General features: G+C 48.8%; 1 protein-coding gene across 7 annotated transcripts in view; it reads right to left on the bottom strand.

Moving 5' to 3' along the window:
- The window catches only part of Pik3cd (phosphatidylinositol-4,5-bisphosphate 3-kinase catalytic subunit delta), a 48,835-nt gene that overhangs the window by 18,778 nt on the left and 6,076 nt on the right, over window positions 1-23,981 (bottom strand). For 6 of the 7 annotated variants that reach the window (XM_057784654.1, XM_057784657.1, XM_057784658.1 and 3 more), the window contains exon 2: window positions 5,344-5,462. The gene's annotated coding sequence lies outside the window, so the exon portion shown is untranslated. Of the gene's footprint in view, window positions 1-5,343; window positions 5,463-7,138; window positions 7,237-23,981 lie in introns of those variants that run through there. The other variant, XM_057784656.1, reaches the window with a different exon arrangement.

The following is a 23,981-nucleotide window of genomic DNA, read 5'->3' as shown; positions in this document are numbered from 1 at the left end:
AACTTGCTCCTGCTTCTCTGTGTGATAACCATCTTTCTCCCGGAGGCAGGGACCCTGGGAAAGCAATGTCATGCTCTTTCAGTGCTGGTGCAAAGGGAATTCAGAGTCACCTCAGAACAAGAGGGTAAAGGCTCCCCTGGGAGCCGTCCCTACATGTCTGGGGAGAGACAGAACACTCATCTTCTAAGCCCACAGATAAGCCATCTGTCCAAAGCCTGGATCTCAGAGTCAAAACGACAGTTTAATTAGTCTAAGAGTCTGAGCCACAGAATCTTCTAGAATGTGACTATGCATAAGCTAAGTATCAACACTGGTATCCATCTCAACCACGCATAGAGAAGGCACCGAGCAAAGACATTTATGTAGTAGGGGAACAGTGACCTGTGGTGGATGCTGGACCCAGCAGCGAAGGCAAGGGGCCCATTTGCAGGAGCCCCTCAACCTCAGGAAGCCCTTCAATCACAGTGCCCATTTCACAGCCACAATCAACCTACAGGAAAACCAGCACAGTGGGTATATCGAGGCAGAGCCCAAAAGTGTGGACTCTTTCACCCAAAGGGTCACCTCACAGCAAGTCTTCAAGAACACTCTCTAAGAAGTAACATTCCTGAGACAGTTATCCTGCCATAGATGCCAAGAAAAGCCCAAAGATCCCAAAACGTGCATCCGTGGAGGCCTCAGGAAGGCACTGTGAAAAATCACCCGCGTTGGCTCATTTACGCTAAGAGTTCACTTTCATGTATCCAGCAGGCAGCTATAGGCGTCACCGAGGCTCTTAGGGAAATTTTAGCCTAATGGAAGGAGGAGACAGTAAATCCAAAGGAAATAGAATGAACAGGATGATTTCCTAGAGCCAAGGAGCTGGACTGGAACAAAAAGGGACTTGGAGGGAGGTGTCCTGTGGAGGGAGGGTGGGGTGGAACAATCCCTGAGGGAGGCCACATTAAAGGGAGGGCTCCAGTGTGTGAAGGAGCCAGCATGATGGGTAAAACAGGGACTAGGCATTAGGGACATGGTAGGAACAAGCAGGGGACAGTCCCAGATCCTCAGGGAGAGGAGAGCTTAACCCTGCCCCTCGCTCTGGCATCCAGAGTGGTGCTGGGATCTCTCCCTTCAGATCTTGTTCCTGCTGCAAAGTCTTCAGCAGGAGGTTTGGAGACTGAACCAACAACTGAGGGACTGGACCTTCCCCCATCAGCCCCCAGGACTCTAGACTGAAAAACATTTTCTTTGTAAGTATCCGGCACGGGTATTTAGTTATAGTAACTAAAACAAAACTCAACAGAAAAAGCGGCGTTTTCCAGGCATTCCCAAGACTCAAAGACAGCACTGGAAACACTGAAAGCCGTTGGGCAGCCAAGCCAAATGAGAAATAGACACAGTCGCACAATGTTGCCATCCGCTTTCAGGGTTTCTCTTGCTTTGCAGCCCAGGTTGACCTCTAGTCTCAGCCTCCCAAGTACTGAAATACAGGTAAGATACCGGGCTCACAGTTTTGGTTTTTTCTTACATTAGTGGCAGACTTTCTTCCATCAATTCCTCAAAAAGACATAAAAAAAAAAAGACCTTTTTTGAAAAGTTACATTTAAAAACTGTCTTAAGTGAACCAGACACAATGGCATACACCTATAGTCCTAGCACCAAAGAGGCAGAAGTAGGAGGGTCATGAGTTCAAGGCCAGCCTGGGCTATTTAGTGAGACCCTATCTCTAAAATGAACAAAACCTAGGCACAGAGATGCATGGCTGTAATTATAGCGCTCAGGAAGCAGAGGCAGGAGGATTGTCCCAAGTTTGTGGCCAGTTGGTATACATAGACCAGCCAAAGCTATATAGTGAGAACCTCTTTGAAAAAAAAAAAACAAACCCACAATTCATGGCTCAGTGGTTAAGAGTACTTGCTGCTCTTCCAGAGGACCAGAGCTTGGTTCCCAGAACTCACAGTGGGTGGCTCACAACCACCTGTAACTCTAACTACAGGCGACCTGAAGTCTCTGACCTGTATCCAAGGGCATTACACTCACGTGCACGCACACACACACACGCACGCACACACACACACACAGTCTAAGAGTAATAATAAAGCTGGGTGCAGTGGCTCACACCTTTAATCCCATCACTTGGGAGACAATGGCAGGTGAATCTCTTAAGTTTGAGGCCAGCTTAGACTACATAGAGAACCCCATCTCAAAATAAGGTAAAAGTAATAATCTTTTTTTAAAAAAATCATTTCTGATGTCATAAGGGTTTGTTTGTTTGTTTGAGACAGACTCACAAGGCAGCCTGGAACTCACTCTGTAGCCAAGAATGACCTTGAACTTCTGACCCCCCACCCCACCCCATCCCCGCCTCCCAAGTTCTGGGCTGACAAACACGCCTACCACGCTTGTTATGCTGTCCGTGGACTAAAGGAGGTTTTCGTGCATCCCATCCTGGTCAGGTACTCTGCCAACTGAGCTACATCACAGCAGCCCAGCTACCTTAGTTTAATTCGCAATCTCATTTTGCCTCTCCTTTTAAAACAACCGTGTGGTACCATCTGGTTTCCTTTTTCTGACTGTCTGGGTCCCTGCTAAGGACTTAGCTGCGTAGGACCATCCAGGGCTGCCAGGTTACATGTAAGAGCACTATGCCTGCTACTAATACCTTGCAGACACGACTTAAGAAGGAAGACTTATGTTGGCTCACAGTTCCAGGGGGTCTCAGTCCATCACTGCTTGGTAGGCACGGTGGAGTGGCTAGTTCATGACTGCAGGAAGCTGGGCAGAGGCTGTCCACATCATGGCAGACCAAGAAACAAACAGCACAGCAAAACCTGGGGCAGGCCGTACTCTTACTCCTAGTGACCTGTTTCTGCTAGCCATGCCTTACTTCTGAAAGCATCCACAGTGTCCTGGAAGGGGGTCACCAGTGAGGGACACACAACTGAAACATGATGCTGAGTGTGACTTCTCAGAGCCACACCACCGCAAGTCACTAACCCCACTTGAACACTGATAGGGTTCCCTGTGCAAAGGGCTTCACGAACCAGCGATCAGTGCCAGAGTGCTTTGCGAGACCAGAGAGAGGATTTGTGAGACCCTGCCTGGTGACTCGGTAAAAGCTACGCTGCATGTTCCATCATCCTGTGTCAAGAGCCTGGGTCTTTCAACATTTGTTTTTAATATTTATTTATTTATTATGTATACAATATTCTGTCTGCAGGTCAGAAGAGGTCACCAGACCTCATTATAGATGGTTGTGAGCCACCATGTGGTTGCTGGGATTTGAACTCAGGACCTTTGGAAGAGCAGGCAATGCTCTTATACACTGAGCCATCTCTCCAGCCCCATCTTTCAACTTTTTAAAAAATATTTATTTATGTATTTGAGTGGCCTGTCTTCATGCACACCAGTGGAGGGAATCAGATCACATTACAGATGGTTGTGAGCCACCATGTGGTTGCTGGGAATTGAACTCAGGACCTCTGGAAGAGCAGTCAGTGCCCTTAATCACTGAACCATCTCTCCAGCCCTAACTTTTTTCTCTAATCTCCCTCCAATTCCTATCAATTCCCTTCCTCCCTGCCAGCCCTTTTCCCTGACTCATGACTTTTGGTTTTGTTTTCTGCTCCATTTAATTTAACCAGGACAATACTATTCATTGGAACCTGGTAGTCTCTAGTGAACACACAACTGGCGGCAACAACTCCCCCCTTCCCCTGGATCTACCAGAAGCAAATAGTTCACAGTGATAGGTAGAGCCCCTAAGCCTCTCCTCCAGCCACACCTGACTAGACAGCCTCATTCCTGTGGGTAACCACAACCGCTGTGATAATTCATACTATGATGGCCATATGGTTCCCAGAAGATGTATAACTCTAGCTTCAGAAAATTCAGCACCCTCTTCTGGCCCCCAGGTCCACTGCAAGCACATGGTGCACATACATATATGCAGGCAAACAGTCATACACAAAATAAAAATACTTTTTTTGTTATTGTTTATTTTTTGAGACAAGGTTTCTCTGTGTAGCCATTGCTGTCCTGGAACTCACTCTGTAGATCAAGCTGGCCTTGAACTTTCAGAGATCCACTTGCCTCTGCCTCCCAAGTACTGGGATTAAAGGCGTGCGCCACTAAAATTATTACCAAAGGTATTTCCTGAACCATAGAGATGAAGGGTAAAGGTGTTTGCTGTACAAGGTTAGTCACCTGAGTTCACTCCTCTCAACCCACATAAAGATAAAATAAAGGGGACAGGAGAGATGGCTTAGAGGTTAAGAGCACTGGCTGTCCTTCCAGAGGTCCTGAGTTCAATTCCCAGCAACCACATGGTGGCTCACAACCATCTAGAATGAGATCTGGTGTCCTCTTCTGACTTGCAGGCAGATATGCAGGTAGAATACTGTATATATAATTAATAAAATGAAAAAATGTCCTCTGACCTCTGTACATACACCACCAAGGCATTTTGGAAACTAAGTTTTGTTTCTGCTTACCTCCAACTTCAAAATTTTGCTTAATATTTTAATTTTGAAAGAGCTCTACAATCAACAAAGAGGTTTCACAAACAATACGAAAAGACCTAGAGATGATGAGGTAGAGCCCGGGGGAAGCTTCAATGACACAGGCCCCGCCTGATCTAAAGGACAGCAGCAGATCAGCCAGAATGTTCTCTGCGAACAAAGGCTAATCATGTACCTGAAGAGACTACAAGGAACCCCCCAGACTTCCCCACCACAGAGCTCAGTACCCACACCCAGCTGACTGGATGGGGGTGTCTTAGTTACTCTTCTGGTGATGCGGCAAGACACCATAACCAAGGCGAATTACAGGAGAGCTTATTTGGAGCTGACGGTTTCAGAGGGTCTGTGACCATGATGGTGGGGAGCACGGCAGCAGGCACACTGCTGGAGAAGTGGGGGACACATGTCTTCAAGCACAACCATGAGGCTGAGACACTGGGAATGGCCTGAAACTTCAACCCCTGCTCCCAGTGACACATTCCTCCAGCAAGGCCGCATCTCCTAATCCTTCCCCAGCCGTTCCACACACTGGGGACCAAGCATTCAAACATGCAATGTTCTTCTTCCAAGTCAACTCGAAAGAGAATCCTACCTTGATCTTGTGATCACCCAAGACTCTGTAGACAGAGGCCCCTACTTGATCCTGTTACCCAGCTACACTCCCAGTCTGTCCGTCAGTCCGTCCATCCATCCGTCCATCCGTTCCCCCTCTCTCCCCCTTCTCGTCCTTCGAGAATGCTTGTCTTAGGGACAAGTCAGAGAGGGTCAAGTTTTCTTCAACATTCTTATCTATAATAGTATCTCTTCCGTACTCTATAAACCACCCCTTCCCCCAACCTACCTTTCCGGGACAGGCCAGTAAGGATGACCAGCCAAGGCCCTTCTGCCTGGGAGATTAAAGGTGCTTTGCCATCAGTGAACTTCATCCCACTTTTGCTGGCTGCTCAGCTCCTCATATGTCTGAAAAAAATGACAAGAGGAAGAACATTTAAAACACAGAATTTCCGAAACCAGTACATTCTGGTACAGGATATATCTCAGGGCAGTGGACACGGCTCAGCCAGAGTGCTTGGCTAACATGCAAAAGTCCCCAGCACTGCAGGGAGCCATTCAATCTCACTTGGCTGGGTCTTTCTTGCTCGCTACCTGGGTCAATGCCACCCCAGCTCCCTTTGGTGGCACAGAAGCATTTCCAGATCTGAAGTAGGAGTGTACACACAGGTGACACAGATGGTCTTTCAGAGCTGTTTGTTCGTTTGTTTTTGTTTTTTAAAGCAAAGTTAATAGATCTGAGCCATGTTTGAGCTTGAATTTCATCTCATGGCTGGGAAAAAAAAAGGTTTCTGAACTTTAGACCTTGACTCCCCATGAGGATCTGTTTTCAAAGTCAGGTCTAAAGGAAAAGTCATCCCTGTTGGGCTAGAGGCTAAAAAGGGGGCTGTGAGAAGAGGGGAGCACTCCTACTAAGAACCTGGTCCCTAAGAGGGGGATAACTGACGCCCTGGTCCCGAGCATCTGTGTAGCGGGGCTCCCAGAGCCTCCATCCCATTAGGCAGAGTGGGAAGGGCACAAAACAAACTTAGAAACTACTGGCTTCTCCATAAGACAAAAGCAAAGCCCTCGCGAGTCCACAGTGTGTTCTATAGACACACATTTCCCAGGGTCCCAGCTGAAGTCTTCTAGCGTGCCAACACAACCCGTGCTCAACAACGCTGCTGTGAGCCTGGGCAGGTGGGTGTGGATACCCCAGTTCAGCATCCAGGGAAGACCACTGGGCTTTCCAAGAAACTCTGAGTAGAGCCACCCAAGGCTTTAGCCAAAGACTAGAAAAAGAAATAGCTTACATGCTGACCCCTGAAAATAGCAAACAATAGTAAGACAGACCCAAGGAAACCTGAAGTAAGTGCGGAAAGAAGGCACTTTGAAAAAACGGGAAAGACAAAGCAGAAAGCATGATGGAGCTCAGAGGATTGCATCCTCAGGAATTCAGGACGGGAGATAAGGAGCCAGGAAAAAATGTAATGGGGGTTCGTAGGAAAGAGTTAAGTCCCACGGTGGAAGGAGGACAGGACCTCCAGGTCTGGGTATGACTTCTGTCAGCCCCTCTTGTTTCAAGGGCAAAGCTAGGGAGGGACCAAGCTTGCCGACTGCTGGGCTGGGAATCGGGGACAGGGGGAGGGGGGACGGGGGAGCGTGCACCGAACTGCTTTGGTTCCTGAGAAGTAAACAGCTCAGCTCGCCCTAAGCAAGCGCGCCCTTGTCCTGGGAGCCCTAGGCGGTTGAGGGTCCGGCTCATCCTGTCAAGGGCGGCTGAAGACACACCCAGGATTCCATCCTCAGAGAGTCACAAAAAGACGCAACTCAGCACTCTCCCCACCACCACCACACACACACAGACTAGGGAATCCTAGGCAGGCGCGACCCTATGTATGGGTCGACCTCTCCAGTGGGGTGCTGTTGCCTCCACGCTCCTGCCTCTCCTAAGCCCCTCCACCCTGGACTCCTGATGACCTTTTACCCTGCCCACCCAAACCCAGGCCAACAAAGCCCAGTGCTGGGCGGGGCAGAGCATCTGGCCAGTGGTGGTGGGGGAAGTACAGGGACCCCACAGACGCCCACATAGGTGGGTTTCGTACCCGGTGTCGGTGGCAGGGGCGGGCTCCGTCTCCCTGGAGACAGTTGCCCAGGGGATACGGCGGGAGGGTCCCGGAGTGACGGGAGGGCGCCAGCCTCCTGGCCCGAGTGCAGCCCGCAGGGGTGGCGGTGAGCAAGCGAGCGAGCTGGGCATCAGCGGAGGGGCGCGGCCCGGGGCGGGGCTGAACAACGAGCCGGAGAGGGCGACCGGGCGGGGCGCGGTCGGAGGCGGAACATCCCGGAGATGGGGCGGGACCAGAGCCCGTTGTACCACTGTGCAGTTAGCAAGCATTAATACCCCAGGTCTGGGGAGGAGAAATAGCCACCGGGCACTATGAAGTGGAGACTCCTTGGCTGCTTTTGCAGGAGGTCAGGGGCTAAAGCAGGGGTCTTCAGGGTTCTCCCCATCTCCCCATCTCCCCATCACAGAGCCCCAGAACAGCAGAGTGATCGGGATGGCAAGCATAGGCAATCCTAGCTAGGGTCTTTTACAATTAGAGGATAGACGGCGCTGTTTATAAAGTGAGATCCACCCAGCCTCTTTCTGTCTTAGTTTGTTTTCTATTGCTGTGATAAAACAGCGTGACAAAAGCAACTTGGTGAGGAAAGGGTTTATTTGGCTTACATATCCCTAGTCACAGTCTACTGAGAGAAACCGAAGCAGGAACTGAAGCAGAAGCCATGGAGGAATGCTACTTACAGGTTTGCTCCCCATGTCTTGCTCAACCTGCTTTCTAAGGATCACTGGGAACCACCTACCCAAGTGTGGCACTGCCCCCAGTGAGCTGGGCCCCATCAACCATTAGTCAAGAAAATACCCCCCAGCCCCACTTACCTACTATGTAGGAGGTGTTTTCTCAATTGATGTCCCCCTGCCCAGATAACTCTGGGTTATGTCAAGTTGGCAAAACAACCACCACAAAGACCCCAACTACCAGGAATCTGCCCCCTTGGTTCTGAGGGCATCCCCTGGAAGGGCAGAACATTCAGACCTGTGTCAGCCCTGGAGTTGCTGGCCCCCCAGGATTCCGTGAGTCTGGACTCTGGTTATGTCTGTCGGTGGGAAACCCCATACCACATGGACTTAGAAACAAGTGATTTATCCAAGACTTTCGCTCCACATCTGAGTTCCTTACAACAGCTACACCGTTCTAGGGCTGGCGTTCCATCTAGGAACCTATATGGTAGGTCTACTGTTCTCCCTGGGACAGTACATGAGGAAACCCAGGGTACCCTCCCATGCACACACCATCCTCACAGCCTTTCTGTTGTGCTTCATTTTAGTGCAGGGCATTTGCATTTGGAGCCTTGGGTGTGCTGAGCCAGCAGTAATACCATTCCTTATATCCCCACAAGGCCGCACCGTGTAGCCCCGGCTGCCCTGGGACTCATTAGGTGGATTAGGCTAACCTCGAACTCACAGAAATCTGCTTCCACTGCCTCCCAAGTTTTTTTTTTTTTTTTTTTTTTTTTTTTGGTTTTTCGAGACAGGGTTTCTCTGTGGCTTTGGAGCCTGTCCTGGAACTAGCTCTGTAGACCAGGCTGGTCTCAAACTCACAGAGATCCGCCTGCCTCTGCCTCCCGAGTGCTGGGATTAAAGGCGTGCGCCACCATCGCCCGGCTGCCTCCCAAGTTTTGAGACAGATTCACTAAGCTGCCCAGACTGGCTTGAACCCTCCAGCCTCCGTTTCCTCAGCAGCTACAGGCCCAGTTCACACAGCAGAAGTAGCATGGAACCCGTTTGGTTTTGCACTGGACCCATGAACCTTATGTTCTGAGACTTCATCCTTTGTGGAAAGTGGAGCTCAGAGGAGAAAGGGGTTCCAGGCCCACAACTGCCCCAGATGAGGCCAGGCCCATCACTGGTTCTCACTGTGAGTCCTAGGAATGGCTGGGCAGTGGTGGTGCACACCTTTAAGTCCAATACTCTGGAGGCAGAGGCAGGTGGATCTCTGTGAGTTCAAGGCCAACCTGGTCTACAGAGTGAGTTCCAAGACAGCCAAGGCTACGTAGGAAAACCCTGTTTCAAAGAAAGAAACAAACAGAGTCCTAGAAAGGTCCCTGAGTTAGTGAAGAATTAAAAGCCAAAAGTTGGGCCAGAAGTTCCCAGGGACTGCGGAGCCCAGCATGGGAGGACTAGGCTGCTGAGATGACCAGGATGTGGGAGGTCCCCAGGCAAGACTTAAAAAGCCCAGGCCAGGAGCTTCCCACGGCCCCAGCATCCCTGCCTAGGCCTTGGTGCAGGAGCAAACTAGGAGGAGAGCTAGAGACGGCAGGAGGTAATTCATTCCCGGTACCATGTCTGGATGTCCCATACATCTTCGCTTCCATGTCTAGACGTCTTAAAGACAACACCACTAGCTGGGCATGATTGTGCTTTAATCCCAGCACTCAGGAGGCAGGCAGATCTCTGAGAGTTCAAGACCAGCCTGGTCTAAAAAGGAAGTTCTAAGCCGGGCGATGGTGGCGCACGCCTTTAATCCCAGCACTTGGGAGGCAGAGGCAGGTGGATCTCTGGGAGTTCAAGACCAGCCTGGTCTACAGAGCTAGTTCCAGGACAGGCTCCAAAACCACAGAGAAACCCTGTCTCAAAAAACCAAAAAAAAAAAAAGGAAGTTCTAGATCAGTCAGGGCTACAGAATGAGACCTTGTCTCAAAACAACAAGATAAAAGCAAGATATCTCTCCAGGTACTATTAATGTAAACACACAGGCTGTGTTTGTCCCAAGGACGCAAGGAGCAAGTTTCGCTCACAAGCTGATCTCTGCAACAGATGGAACCAGGGTTCACTGGGTGGTCAGCCTGATGATAGTATGGGGACCACCCCAGGGTCCTGCCCCTTGGAGCCCTCTAGGCCTGTAAGTGAGTCTGGGAGTAGATCCATCCTCGGTGAGCAACCTGGAGATCCTGAGCCCACCTAAATTCTCCAAGGCTCAGTGAAGCCTGGGTCTCCTAGGCTACACAGACCCCAGAGTAGACCCCAGAGTTCAAAAAAAGTCATGGCTCTCTCTTGAACGAGGAGATGGAGGGGGAGGAATTCAGAGAGCAGCCTGGGTGCAGAGGAGAGAGAACTCTCACAGGTTAGCAAGTCCCACAGTTAATGAGTGTCAGCCACCAACGAGATTTTCCAAAGCAGAAAAACTCCAAGCTCCTCTACCCACTTCTCCATGTGTGGGGGCTCCCCTCACCCCACGGGAGCCACGCATGGTGCTACCCTTCCCCCCAACTTCACTTTTTTCTGATAGCATAGGTTTGAGTGAATTCTAGACTCAAAGACAAGATCCCCATTAACAATGAACCCCAGTGCCCAGCTTGGGGTGCAAAGTGAACAGTCAGGTACTAATTTCTCTTGGAGTCCAGGCGGAAGAAACAGGATTTCTTTGAAATGGCAAAATTCACAAAATGGTGACATGTCTGTATCTTAAAAATATGCCAGAACTGTACTGGCAAATATGGAAAAAATAGAAATCATTAAAACATTGGGAAGTCCAGAGAAATGGCCCAATGGGTAGAGATTTTAGCCATGCAGGCCTGACAACCTGGTTTGCCCCAGAACCCTTGTAAAAGTAGAAGGAGAAAAAGCCAACTCCACAAAGTGGTTCCCCGCCCTCCACACATGCACAATGGCATGTGTCCCACCCCCAACAGTAATAATACCAGAAAGTTTTAAAAGTATTTGGAGAGAAGCCAGGCTTGGAGGTGCATGCCTGTAAAACTTGAAAGACGAGGAAGGTGCCCATTGTTGACCTCTGACCTCCACACGCACCCCCACACAGATACACACTTAGGAGTTTCACTACTGTCAAAACTCAAGAGTAAATAGAGAAATTAGATTTCCGCCCCTGTTTGCAGCTGCCAAAAGGAGCCAATTCTCTGTAAGTACTCTAGCCTAAGAACAGGAAACCAAATACTCCCACTCACAGGAGCCCTTGTTCCACTCAAGACGTGTATTTGCTGCCATCACTCCTCCCTCCTGTCCTGACACTTCCAGGTCACCCCACTGTGATGCAATCCCACCTCGTTCAGCTGCCTGCGCACCCCAATGCCTTCCCTTCGGGAACCCCGCTTGTGGCTTCCTTCTCCAAGTGGCACCAGCATTCCTAGCTTTGCCAACCTGGTACAGCTCAGGGTCATCTGAGAAGGGAATAGGTATGTGTATGGTGGATTGTCTAGTCCCCAGCCCACTCTGGGTGGCACCATTCCCTGGGCAGGTGGCTCTGGGCTACATAAGAACACCAGCTAAGCACAAGCCTGTCGGTAAGCAAACTGGAGAGGAAAAACAAGCAAGCAGCATTTCCCATGGTTCCCTTGAGTGCCTGCCTTGACTTCTCCCAGTGATGAGCTACATGATGGATATCCTTGGTTGTCAACTTGACTACCTATGGACCCAAAGCCCCAAGATGGAATGCACACCTGTGAGGGATTTTTTTTGTTTTGTTTTGTTTTGGGTTTTTTTTTTGTTTTTTCGAGACAGGGTTTCTCTGTGGTTTTGGAGCCTGTCCTGGAACTAGCTCTTGTAGACCAGGCTGGCCTCGAACTCCCAGAGATCCGCCTGCCTCTGCCTCCTGAGTGCTGGGATTAAAGGCGTACGCCACCACCGCCCGGCCTATTTTTCTTATTTGAAGCAGGAAGAGTCAACTACTCTGGATCTGAGTTAGGAAGACATGCCTTTAATCCAGCTCTGAGGTGGGAAGAGACACCTGGGCCACACCGGCTGCTGGCAGCCTATATAAGGACACGAAAGAAGGAAATGTTTGCTCCTTGCCTGTGGCCCTCACCTTGCTAGCGCATCCATGTCTTCAGTGGCATTAGAGTTGACGTCTTCGGGATTCCGGCCTGTACTGAAGCCTTGCGGACCGAGCAACTACCAGATGCTTGGACTTTCCGTTCACAGCCAGCCCTTGCTGGATTAGCTGGACTACCGCCTGTAAGTCATTTTCATAATTTCCCTTTATGTATAGAGAGATTTATTCTATAAATTCTGTTAATCTAAAGAACCACGATTAACACACTTCCTAATAATGCTACTCCCTGGTGACCAAGCACCCACATCTATGAGCCTATGGGGCCGTTCTTATTCGAACAACCGCATGGTCATGGTGTTTCTCACAGCCACAGAACAAAAAGTAAAATGGAGACTAAAATTGGGGTGGGGGGTCAGATACAACTAACAATAAAACACATTAAATGCGGATGTTAAATTCTAATTGGAAAATAGGAGGGCAACGCAGGATTATCCCCTGAAAGGGATAAGATTCCATATTTATTTACATAGTCCACTATTGCTTTGTCCCCTTGATATACTGTTCTGTTTTGATTAGGAACAGGGTCTTTGCCGCACTGTCCAGGCTGGCTTCTAGCTTCTGAGTACCTGCGATCCTGCTGCAGCAGCTCCCTAAGTAGCTGGGACTAGAGAGATACATGTCTGTCTCTCTGCTGGTCTGTTCTTTTGATATTTTTCTGGGGAGCCTAATTACAAGAGCCCTCTCTCTCCTGCCGTCTTTACATGTTTTCATTAATCTTTCAATTCTCACCCTCCAGTTAATGAAAAAAGTCACTCAACTGTAGTTAAAAAGCCAAGTTAATTAGGACCTGAAGCTTCCATCTCCTCTGTGGTCAATTCCCTAAGCTCTGACTACATGTCTAGCTTAGTAGAAGCTCCCAGAGTTTGTGACTTAGGGCATGGAAAGGGGTGGGTAGGCTGAAGAAAATGATGCTTGATTTGGTGGTGTTCATTCTTTCATGTGTCTACCAAAAATGCATGAGTGTTTCCAGGAACAAAGTTCTGGAACATTCTTGGCTTTGGAGAGACCTGCTAACGACCCACTGCCTGGTCTATGGCAGGAAAACCAGCACACACAGGGGTGACCTTGACTCAGAAGCAAGGGTCAGTCAGAGATAGCACACACTGGCAGTATCTAGAAGCACTCACAGGAGTATCTGTCAGTTTCTGGAGTCTCGGGTTCCCAGCGAGGGCCTGTGAACCTGAGTCCTTTGTGATGTCCGTGAATGGAAAGAAATGCTCTCTGTTTGTGAAAAAGACCCACTGTGAATACTTCCTGAGGGAGAAGTTAGAATAATGGTCCAAGAGGCAGGCGGATCTCTGTGAGTTCGAGACCAGCCTGGTCTACAAGAGCTAGTTCCAGGACAAGCTCCAAAACCACAGAGAAACCCTGTCTCGAAAAACCAAAAAAAAAAAAAAAGAATAATGGTCCAGATAGGATGCTGAGTTCCTCATGAAAGGTTCCGGAGTCAGGTGGGTTTCTGGCCCTGATTTTTTAGAATTACCTTATAGATATGTTGTGGCAACTGCTGCGGACTAAGTGAGAAAATAAGTTTAAGACAATGAACCTGGCAGCATTTGCTAAACACAGTCGCAAAGTTGTCCTTAGCGAGCAGGCAAGTTTCCCAAGCCACAAAGTAATGGCAATAAGTGGCCTGTGTTAAATGCCAGATACCAGAGACGGAGGCATGGATCTGGTCCCAGGGTAAAAAGCCGGGTCGCTAGCCTGGTGGTATAACCTAAATACCTCCTCTTTCCTCCCTCTTCCCTCTCACACACAGTGGCTCATAACTGCCTGTAACTCTAGTTTCAGGAGATCTAATGCCCTCTTCTGGCCTGTGTGGGGATATACACACACGTGGTACACAGACATACACTCAGGTATACACACATGCACATAAATAAATCCAAACTATAATAAATAATCAAATAACATAAAACTCAACCGCCAAAGCTTCAGCAAGGTCCAAGGTGCTAGTTTGAAAGCATGATATATGTCCATTTTAGTGAGACTTTAGCCTCCCCTCCAGACAGTCTTACATGGATCACCCAAGGGAAGCCGATGGCTCTCTCAGCCTCTGTTGGATGGCGTGACCCACTTCAAGGTGGACTGAGTTTGAAGGGGCCAACAGACCATCTCACCCACTCTACACCCAGTCGACTGGGGAGGTGTGACGAGTTTACCCCACACCAAGCAGTCAATGGAGTCTGCGGTGGGTAGACAGCAGCTGATCACCGTCTAGTTCAACTATGACAACATCTAGCTGGAGATGACACACGAGACGGCTGCTCCACTTCCGGGGACAATTGCGATGCCCCAGCTTGCTTTACTCATGCCATAAAGAGGGGTTCCCACGACCCTTCCTCACTTGAAGCCCTCCTAGAGTGGTTGCAGCCCTCGTGGAAATGACAACCTGCGCTCCTCAGCGTATGGCAGGCGACACTGCTGAGGTCTCCGAGGAGTGCTTGCTGCAGCAAGGACAGAGGTAAGAGGGATGTGGACTGTCACACTCGGGCTGGGTGCCACCCTCCAGGACTCTGTCCATGTGCAGCTGTTTAAAGCAAACACTGAACTTTAGGATTTTATTTTTTTGTTTATGTTCTTTTGGGTTTTCAACATAGGGTCTTACTACCTTTCATCAGTTTGCCTGGAACTTGCATTTCGAAACGCTTTTGTTTAAGAGCTGACTAAGGGCAGGAGGAAAAGCCTGGCTAGCCTCCTCATTTCCTACTTGTGTGCCTCTTTTACTCTCGCTGAAGACAGAGCGAAATCTAAAGCTGAAGCCACCTTGGATTCCAGAAGAAGCAAAAGCTCACAGACAGATCCCCTCATACCCTCCCTGATCCCCCATGAGGGCAGTCACCTGTGAAGAGGGACAATCATCACCTGAGAGCCATCTTGTCCCCTCAAGCCATAAAGACTTTTCAGACCACCTTGCAGGACAGGAGCTGAGGCAATGGAGACCCACATGGGCCACAACTTTTTACGATGCACACCTGTCTCTTCAGGCAACCCTTCCCATTTAAACAGTGCACATCGGTGCCTTAAAGAGAAACTTGGGGTCCCAGAACCCCTTAGTCTATTCCTTTCCCCAGGGTGGCCACATTGAACACATCACATCATTCCTTTTTAATCTGTGTAACGGGGCTGGGTGGCTTCTCCTAGTTTGCTGAGGCAGCCACAGAGCCCAGGCTTTGTAAAAACTCTGGTTCCACTTAGACTTTTCAGTGACTAGTCTCACTTCTGAATCTACTGACGGAGTACCTATCAATCAACTCATTAGATGCAAAAAGACATTATTAATTAGCATGTTTCCAGGATTTTTTTTTTAGAGGTTGTGTAACAATACATAAGGAGGGGGGAAATCAAATACACACTTCATAATATCATAGCAACCCAGGGCTGCAGGAGGAACTACCAACTTCCATGCCCCCCGGGAGGCCTGTTCTGAACAACATTATCACTGATAACCAAAATGAAAAGCAATGTCCAAACTGGCTTTTTGGCTTAGAAATGCAAATAAAATCCACAGACATCTGGAGGTGTACGTGACATCTGTAAGGAAAGACTATGCTGGCAGGGGGAGGTGCGTTTGCAAAAACGGGTTCAAGGCCACATATGCCCACATCCTCAGCTCCCTGACTGTAAACAGGGATCAGTCACCCAGGTTTCAAGACAGAGGGGAGACAGAACGCCAAGCTGGTCCCCAGTGGGTGCACAGGTAGCATGGTAGCCCCTTCTAGAGCAAGCCGGGTATTGCCAAGGGCATCTCACGGGCCATTCTCTGTGTGAGAATCACACTTTATATAATATAGTCTCCACCTGGGAATCAAGCCTACGTTTTTGGGAGGCAGAGGTTGAGACAGGGTTTCTCTATAGCTTTGGAAACTGTACTGGAACTCACTCTGTAGACCAGACTGGCCTCAAACTCACAGAGATCCACCTGACTCTGCTTCCCAAGTGCTGGGATTAAAGGCATGCGCCACCGCTGCCTGGATTATTTTTATTTTGTAAACTTCCATCTACATTGTACATTTCCACGTTTTTATAAGTAACCTGCATTAAAATCTGTATAATAAAAATATATACCACAATGTACCAATGTCACGGATGACTTCATAATTATAAACGTATAAATATTACATACATACATAGTATCTAAAAGTCCAATATAGAAGATTTTAGTCTGTAACTCTTAAACAATGCAGCCACTTCAACTTCTACATCCCTGCAGTATTTAGTATCTTTTAAAATTGCAAATTCTCAAGGCAAGCTTGGTGTTGTTAGTTTGAGGCTAAACTGACCCACAGGGAAAGTTCCAGGTCAACTGAGGCTATATAATGAGACCTCTTCTCAATCTCTCCCAACCCGCTCCCCAAATTCTCAATTTCTCTCTCTCTCTCTTTGTATGTGTGTGTGTATATGATGTGTATGGGGTGTGTATGGGGCATGTATGGGATGTGGGGAGATTGTGTGTGGGGGTATATGCGGTGTGGTGTGGTGTGTGTATTTGTGTGGGGGGTATGGTGTGTGTGTTGGTGGGGGGGGTGTTTGGAGGGGGGTAGGTGTGTGTGTTGGACATAGGTCCAGCTCTCAGGGGCCTCAGTTACTTGATGCTTCCTCTCATATTTAGAGAGAACCCTGAGGCTCGCTCTTCACACTCTGACCCTCCTTCCTCAGTCTCCTGAGGTCCCAGGTCTCACGCAACTCTGCACCCACTGAGACAAAGGAAAAGTCTTGGGGACACACTCTGCACACCCCATTCCATCATTTATCAGGTATGGCTGTGTCTCCCTGGAAAGGATTATGTGTGTTCGTCCTTCCTCTGAACATGTCTTGAAGCCATTTCTGTCCTAGAACTTGTAAAAGTCATCTTGGTCTTTCGCTCCTTCCCAAGTATTAGGCGTGGCCTTGGGGCCGTGGAGGGCCATCTCATCTCCAGGGCCTGATATGTCAAGCTGCTCACAACCACGTGTCATTCCAGTTTCAGGGGTTACAATGCCCTCTGTCCTCCTCCAGTGCCCAGCACATGCATCATGCAGAAAAACTCATGTGGACACACATAAATAAAAATAAATATGGCACACGCCTTTAATCCTAGCACTTGGGAGGCAGAGGCAGGCAGCTCTCTATGAGTTCGAGGCCAGCCTGGTTTATAGATCGAGTTCTAGTACAATCAGAACTATGCAGAGAAACCTGGTCTTGAAAACAAACCAAATACTACTACTACTAATAAATAAATAAAATAAAAATTTTTAAAGATACACATTTCTCGGGCTGAGGAGATGGCTCAGCAGGTGAAGTGCTTGCCTCACGAGTGTAAAGACCAGAGTTGGGACCTAGAAGCTCTGTAAACGATGGGTCGGCATTGCAGACTACCTTGTAATTCCAGTGGTGAAAAAGTGAATTCTGGGGATCCCCAGAGCAAGCTGGTTGGCTAGACTGCCTGTGGACCAGCTCCGGGTTCAACCAAGAGAAGCCAGGTGGAGGCAGGAGACTGCTAACGTGAGCTTCCGGTCTCCACAGGCGCACGCCCCACCCTCGTACATGAGAACTCGTGTATCTACGCGTGCACACACCACACACATGCACAAGAGGGGAACAAACTATAGATTTCTTGTCAAAATTCTGTCCCATTCATACAATTTTTTTTCATAATCCTCATGTTTTCAAATTAAGGCTGGAGTCATGGCCGGGAGTAGAGGAAGTCACTGAAGAAAACATAAACATCTTTCTGGAGCAGCAATTTGACCGAAAAGGAGGGAGAAATATTCTTTATAGTAAAATAAACATGCACGGATCATGGAAGAGAATGTAAAATTGATGTCAGTGTTAAAAATAGGGCTTGAAGCTTCAAAGCAAGGTCACAGTCGGGGTGGGATGCTGCGGGCTGGGTTATATATCACAGAGCAGTGGGTGGGAACGTTGGAGCAGAATGGTCCATGTGGGTCAAGGTCACTGCTGCTGCTTGGCCATTTCCCAGTCAATTCCCCATGAACTTAGTGGAATTGTCTGCCCACCCAGAGGCACTGACTTATGTCGCAGCTACAGAGACAAGGTTCAGTTGATCATCCCAGAAACTTTATCACAGGTGTAAAAAACTGATATTCACACCACACCACGCAAGCTTTGTGTAAAAAGCTGATATTCACCCACACCATGCAAGCTTCCCATAAAAAGCTGATATTCACAACACACCATGCGAGCTTCCCGAAAAAAGCTGATATTCACACCACATCATGCAAGCTTTGTGTAAAAAGCTGGTAGTCACACCACACTGTGCAAGCTTCTTGTAAAAAGCTGATAGTCACACCATACCATGCAAGCTTCCTGTAAAAAGCGGATATTCACCCACACCATGCAAGCTTCAGCCATAACTGGCGGCATGGACACCTGTCACTGAAAAGCCATCCCCTCCCAGGGTGTGGGCTTCTAAGATTCGGACTTCAAATGACAGAAACTTGAAGCTTCTCATGGAGCTATACCCTGTCATGGGAGTCAATTACTTCTGATTATTGGCACAAATCAGTGAGGCACTGTCAATCCTAGGCTTTCAGACGAAAGCTTGTTGGCTTAAGCACTCGTCACATACATGTGAAGTGTCACAATACATGAACCACAGCTCCTTGCTAAGTAGCCTAGCGCAGCATCAAACCCCCAATCCTCTTGCCCTGGTATCTTAAGCTGCAGGTGTATGCCACTATGCCCAGCCCATTGGTCCAATTCGTTGTATTTAAGATTTATTTATTTATCATGTATACAGTGTTCTGTCTGTGTGTATATCTGCAGATCAGAAATCTCATCATAGATGGTTGTGAGCCACGGTGTGGTTGCTGGGAATTAAACTAAGGTCCTCTGGAAGGGCAGCCAGTGCTCTTAACCGCTGAGCCATCTCTCCAGTCTGTCTTTTTTAAAGTTTTAAATTACGTTTACTTGTGTGTGTGTGTGTGTATAGGCACGAGAATGCCACAGAGCAGGACAGAGGTCAGAGGACTTTGGGGAACTTTCCACTATGGATTTCCAGGGAACAAGCTCAGGCCATCAGGACTGACAGGCAACATCCTTACCCAGTGAGTTCTTTCCTCCCTCCCTCCCTTCTTCAGTGCTGAGGATCAAGTCTAGCGCCTTAGACCTGTGAGGCCAGTGCTCTACCCGAGCTTAACCGCTAGCTTTCATTTATGTGATCCCAAGGCTTCTGCTTAGAACACTAGCCTGAAGTTGTTTACGTTCATTTGCTCCAAGCCCAGCCCACTCAACCCCTGAAATGTCTCAGGCAATGGCTACTTGCTAGAAAAACAGCCTACACTTCACCACTTTCCAAAGGACAGGCAGGGTACCTCATTCAAATATTTGTTTCAGCATACAATAGGAGAAAAGCCCATGGGGGCGGGTGAGTCACCCCTGACTTCAGAGCTCCCAGAAGCAGGAGGCCTGTCCTATTCTTTTGTTGACGCTGAAAGTGAATATTGATTGATTTTTGGAATTGTTTTTAGACAACAAATAAGGGAGAAAGTGGGGGACTTCGGAGGTTTTCCCCCAGAAGGAATGTCTCATGAAGCAGATTATCTGAGAGCAACATCGGGTTGTATGAACTTCCTTACCAGCGTAGTCAGCCTGGAAGAGGTACACCTGGGCAGCTTTGCTCACACACCCCGCTCACCTGGTTGTCTCCCCACTTGAGGCTGCCCTGGGCCACTGGAATGGAAAACAGGGGGCACTTGATTCTAAGGGACTTCTGGGGCTGGAGAGATGGTTCAGCAGTTAGGAGCACAGACTGCTTCTGCAGAGGACCAGAGTTCAGTTCCCAGCAACCCTGCCCTGATCTGATGCCTCTGGCCTTTGAGGGTATATTACGCCCTCCCCAACACACACATTAAAAAGTGTGGGTGTGGTTCGGTTGCCTAGAATATACAAAGCCCTGAGGTCTGTCCCAGCAATGAAAAAAAGAGGTGTTGGGGAAGGCTTCAGTAATTAGCACCACGGGCAAAAAGCCAGGCTGGTGCCCGAGCCCCGGGTTCTGCTGTCTGAAGTCTCTGGGTCATCCATAGGGCTGCCTCTGCTTTTGTTCTGTTTGTTTTTATTTTGAGACAGGGTTTCCTGTCATCTAGGCTGGCCTTGAACAGTCTATGCAGACAAAGGTGCCCCCAAGTTCTAGCATCATAGGAGTATACCACTATGCCAGGCTTATGCGATGGTGGGAAGGAACACAGGGCTTCTGGCATGCTAGGCAGACATTATCAACCGTGCCCCCCACCCCCAGCCCTGACCTGAGTTTCTCAAACAGCACACTGGAGCGTGCGCATGCAAATAGCAGAACAGCTCCCAAGATGAAATCTGCTCTTGACAAGAGCCATTCATAATCTCCACTTCTACTTTCCATACCACAGAGCAGCAAGACCACAGGAGACCCAGGTTCCCAGAGAAACAAAGCCCATCGGAACCCTCCGCCTGCTCTGTGAGGCACACCTGGCCACAGCACAGGTCACTCACGTGCTTCAGAGCAACCACCATTGAGAACCAGCCGGAGAGCCAATCAAGAGGACGGTCCATTTGGACAGAAAGGCTTTGCTGGCTCTCCCTCCAAGATCATCCACCCTTTGGCAGCTGATGCCTCTGCATAAATCAGTCCCCTTAGGCCAGCCTTGAACTCAGAGATCTGGCAGCCTCTCCCAAATGCTAGGATTACAGGTCCACCATGGTCTGGCTTTAGAGACCCTGTTTTAAGAGAATAAGGAAGACAAAATGATAGAAGACAGCCTGTGTCCTCCTCTGGCCTCTACATGTGTTCACATGGGTGTACACACACACATACACACACATAAACACACACACATATACACACATATATACACACACACATATATACACACACACACAGCCAAACACAAAAGCACATGCCTAGCTAGGCATGGTGGGAACAGCCTGTCATCCCAGCCCTAGGGAGACACAGGCAAGGAGACCAGGAGTTCAAAATCTTCCTCAGCTATACAGTGAAGTGAGAGGCCAACCTGGGCTACCTGAGACCATGTCTAAAAGGTAGAGCTGTATTATTCTATATTATTGTATTACATATGGTACCCAGAGTTGTGTTACATTTATAAAAACAAAAGCGCAGTTGTTAGTGGCTAGAATTGGGGGTGTTTTATGTTTGGGATAAGGGACCTGTCTCAGCTACTTTTCAGATCTCATCTGTCTCAGTGTCTACCCCTCCACCCATCCATGGCATTCTAAAATCTGATAAGTATTGCTATACCACAGTCACAGCAACTGCCTCTGAGGCTCAGAGGGGTTGAGCAGTTAACTCAAGGTCACTCAGCAGGGGGAAAGGGGGACTGGAAAGATGGCTCAGTAGCTAAGAGCACGCACTGCTCTGGGAGGGAAGCCCTTAGGTTCAGCACCCACACAGGGTGGCTCACACTGCCTTAACTCCAGCTCTGAGGGGATACAATGACACCACTACCCATGAATCCACATACAAATCATTTAAAAATAATTTTTTTTTTTTGATTTTCGAGACAGGGTTTCTCTATAGCTTTTGGTTCCTGTCCTGGAACTAGCTCTTGTAGACCAGGCTGGCCTCGAACTCACAGAGATCCGCTTGCCTCTGCCTCCCGAGTGCTGGGATTAAAGGCATGCGCCACCACCGCCCGGCAAAAATAAAATTTTTTGACACATGGTCTCTGTAGCCCTGGCTGTCCTGAAAATGCTATGTAGACCAGGCTGCTAGCCTTGACCTCAGAGATCTACCTGCCTCTGCCTCCTGAGGGCTGAAACCAAGGTGTATACAAAATAAATCATTTCTGTTTTTTTTTTTTTGTTTGTTTGTTTCTTTGCTTGTTTTTCTTTCTTTTTCAAGACAGGGTTTCTCTGTGGTTTTGGAGCCTGTCCTGGAACTAGCTCTTGTAAACCAGGCTGGTCTCGAACTCACAGAGATCCGCCTGCCTCTGCCTCCCGAGTGCTGGGATTAAAGGCGTGTACCACCACCGCCCGGCCTTGTTTTGTTTTTTTAAGTAGCTAAGGCTAAAACCCATTTCTGGGGTAGGGTTGCTCCTCGAGGAAGCTTGTCTCACAGAAGACCCTGGATTCCACACTGAAACAAAAAAGCCAGCTATGACCCTGAAGACAACACTTTTGCCATTGTGTGGTAATCCTGCCCTGCCCACTGGGCCATCTTCACCCCCTTCCCTTCCCAATGTTTCATCATGGCTCTTCCCAGAAAGAACATCGCTCCAGCTTCTACAACAAGGAAAAGCAATGTCCCATCTAGACCCGAGGCAGCAGAGTGGCCCAGCGCTGCCAAGGCCCCTGAGGAGCCCATGACCCGTCATGCTCCCTCTTGCTTTCTGCAGGCTTCAGTAATGGGGGATCCCCAAGTCCCTTCCAATACCACAACCCCATCTCATAAAATCCTTTTGTCAGGCAAATTACAGTCCCCAAGAAGGACATGGGGACTCAAGTGGCAAAAAAAAACAAGAAAACCTTGCCTGTCACCACCTCAGATTATAAAGAAGGTCTCAGCCAACAGGTGCAGAGAATGTGATGCAGGAAAGAGAGGAGGCAAGGGCACCCACTCCTCCCGGGGTCCTAGACGTCCACTCTCAGCAGAACTGACAAGAAGTCTTCTGCGAGTCACAGAGCCAGAGGAAGGGAAGCAGGAGGGAGGCTTGCCGTGGCCATTCAGCAGAGATCACTGGAAACTGAAATAGGGCCGAAGGTCACCCTGCGTAAGAGGCAGGACGGAGTAGGACGAAGACACCAGCTTCTTTCTTGGAAAACATGAACAGAATAGCCCCTTGGCTCTTGTGAACTGGGGGTGGCCCCCAAAGCTATGCCATGGGTGCCTTTACCCTAAAACCTCGCCACTGATAAAGATGTTCATGTTAGGAAGCACACAAGTATGGGTGTGCGTGTGGGAGAAGCCAGCAGCACTGGTCTCCCTGTTTTAAGATAAAAATCTTAAACGCTGTGGTGGCACACACCTTTCATCTCAGCACTTGGGAGGCAGAGACAGCAGATCTCCAAGTTCAAGGCCAGCCTGGTCTACAGAGCGAGTTCCAGGACAGCCAGGGCTACACAGAGAGACCTTGTCTTGAAAAACAAAACAAATTTATTTATAAAAATGTATGTGTAGGTGAGTATATGCTGTGTGTACAGGTGCGGTGGAGGCAGAAGGAACTGTGAATCCTCTGGAGCTGGATTTACAGGCTACCGAGCGTGCGCTGTCCATGGTGGGTGCTGGGAACCAAACCCTGGCCCTCTGGAGAGTAGCAAGTGCTCTTCATGGCGGGTTCACCTCTCCAGCACACAATTTTGATTATTTTATATGTGTATGGTGGTGAGCCACAGCACATAAGTGGGGGACAGAATACAACTTCTCCTACCTGTATGTGTCTCCAGGTCATCACGCTGGCATCTTTGGGCAGCACGACCTTTACCTGCTGAGTTAGCTTGCCAGCTCAGGAGAGCCTTTTTCCTTGGTAGGGCTTACCAGCTTGGTTTGGCTTGCTCATAAAAAAACCCCTAGGATCTGCTGCCTATTTTTGGCTTCCCAATGTTCGGACTGCCATACACACCAAGTTTGTTATTTTTTGTTTTTTTTTTAAAAAAATTTATTTATTTTGTATATAGGTTTCTTCCTTCATGTATCCTGCAGTACAGAAGAGAATACCAGGTCTCATTACAGATGGCTGTGAACCACCATGTGGTTGCTGGGAATTGAACTCAGGACCTCTGGAAGAGCAGCCAGTGCTCTATTCCTCTGAGCCATCTCTCCAGCTACCTTGTTTTGTTTTTTGAGACAGGGTTTCTCTGTGCAACCCTGGCTGTCCTGGAACTCACTCTGTAGACCAGGCTGGCCTCGAACTCAGAGATCCACCTGCTTCTGCCTCCCCAGTGCTGGGATTAAAGGCGTGCGCCACCACAGCCTGGTTTGTTTCTAAGCATGGGTCTGGTTCTTTGGCTCCAACTCGGGTAAAGTGCGCTCTGCTGAACTATCTCCCCAGCCACTGAGAAAGGATCTTTGCATATATAAGTTAAGGACTAAAAATGACTTATTCCTGAA

The sequence above is a fragment of the Chionomys nivalis genome, chromosome 11 (genome assembly GCF_950005125.1).
Source record: "Chionomys nivalis chromosome 11, mChiNiv1.1, whole genome shotgun sequence".
NCBI lineage: Eukaryota > Metazoa > Chordata > Mammalia > Rodentia > Cricetidae > Chionomys > Chionomys nivalis.
Note: the sequence above shows the minus strand (reverse complement) of the source record. Positions and strands in the feature narration are given on the sequence as shown.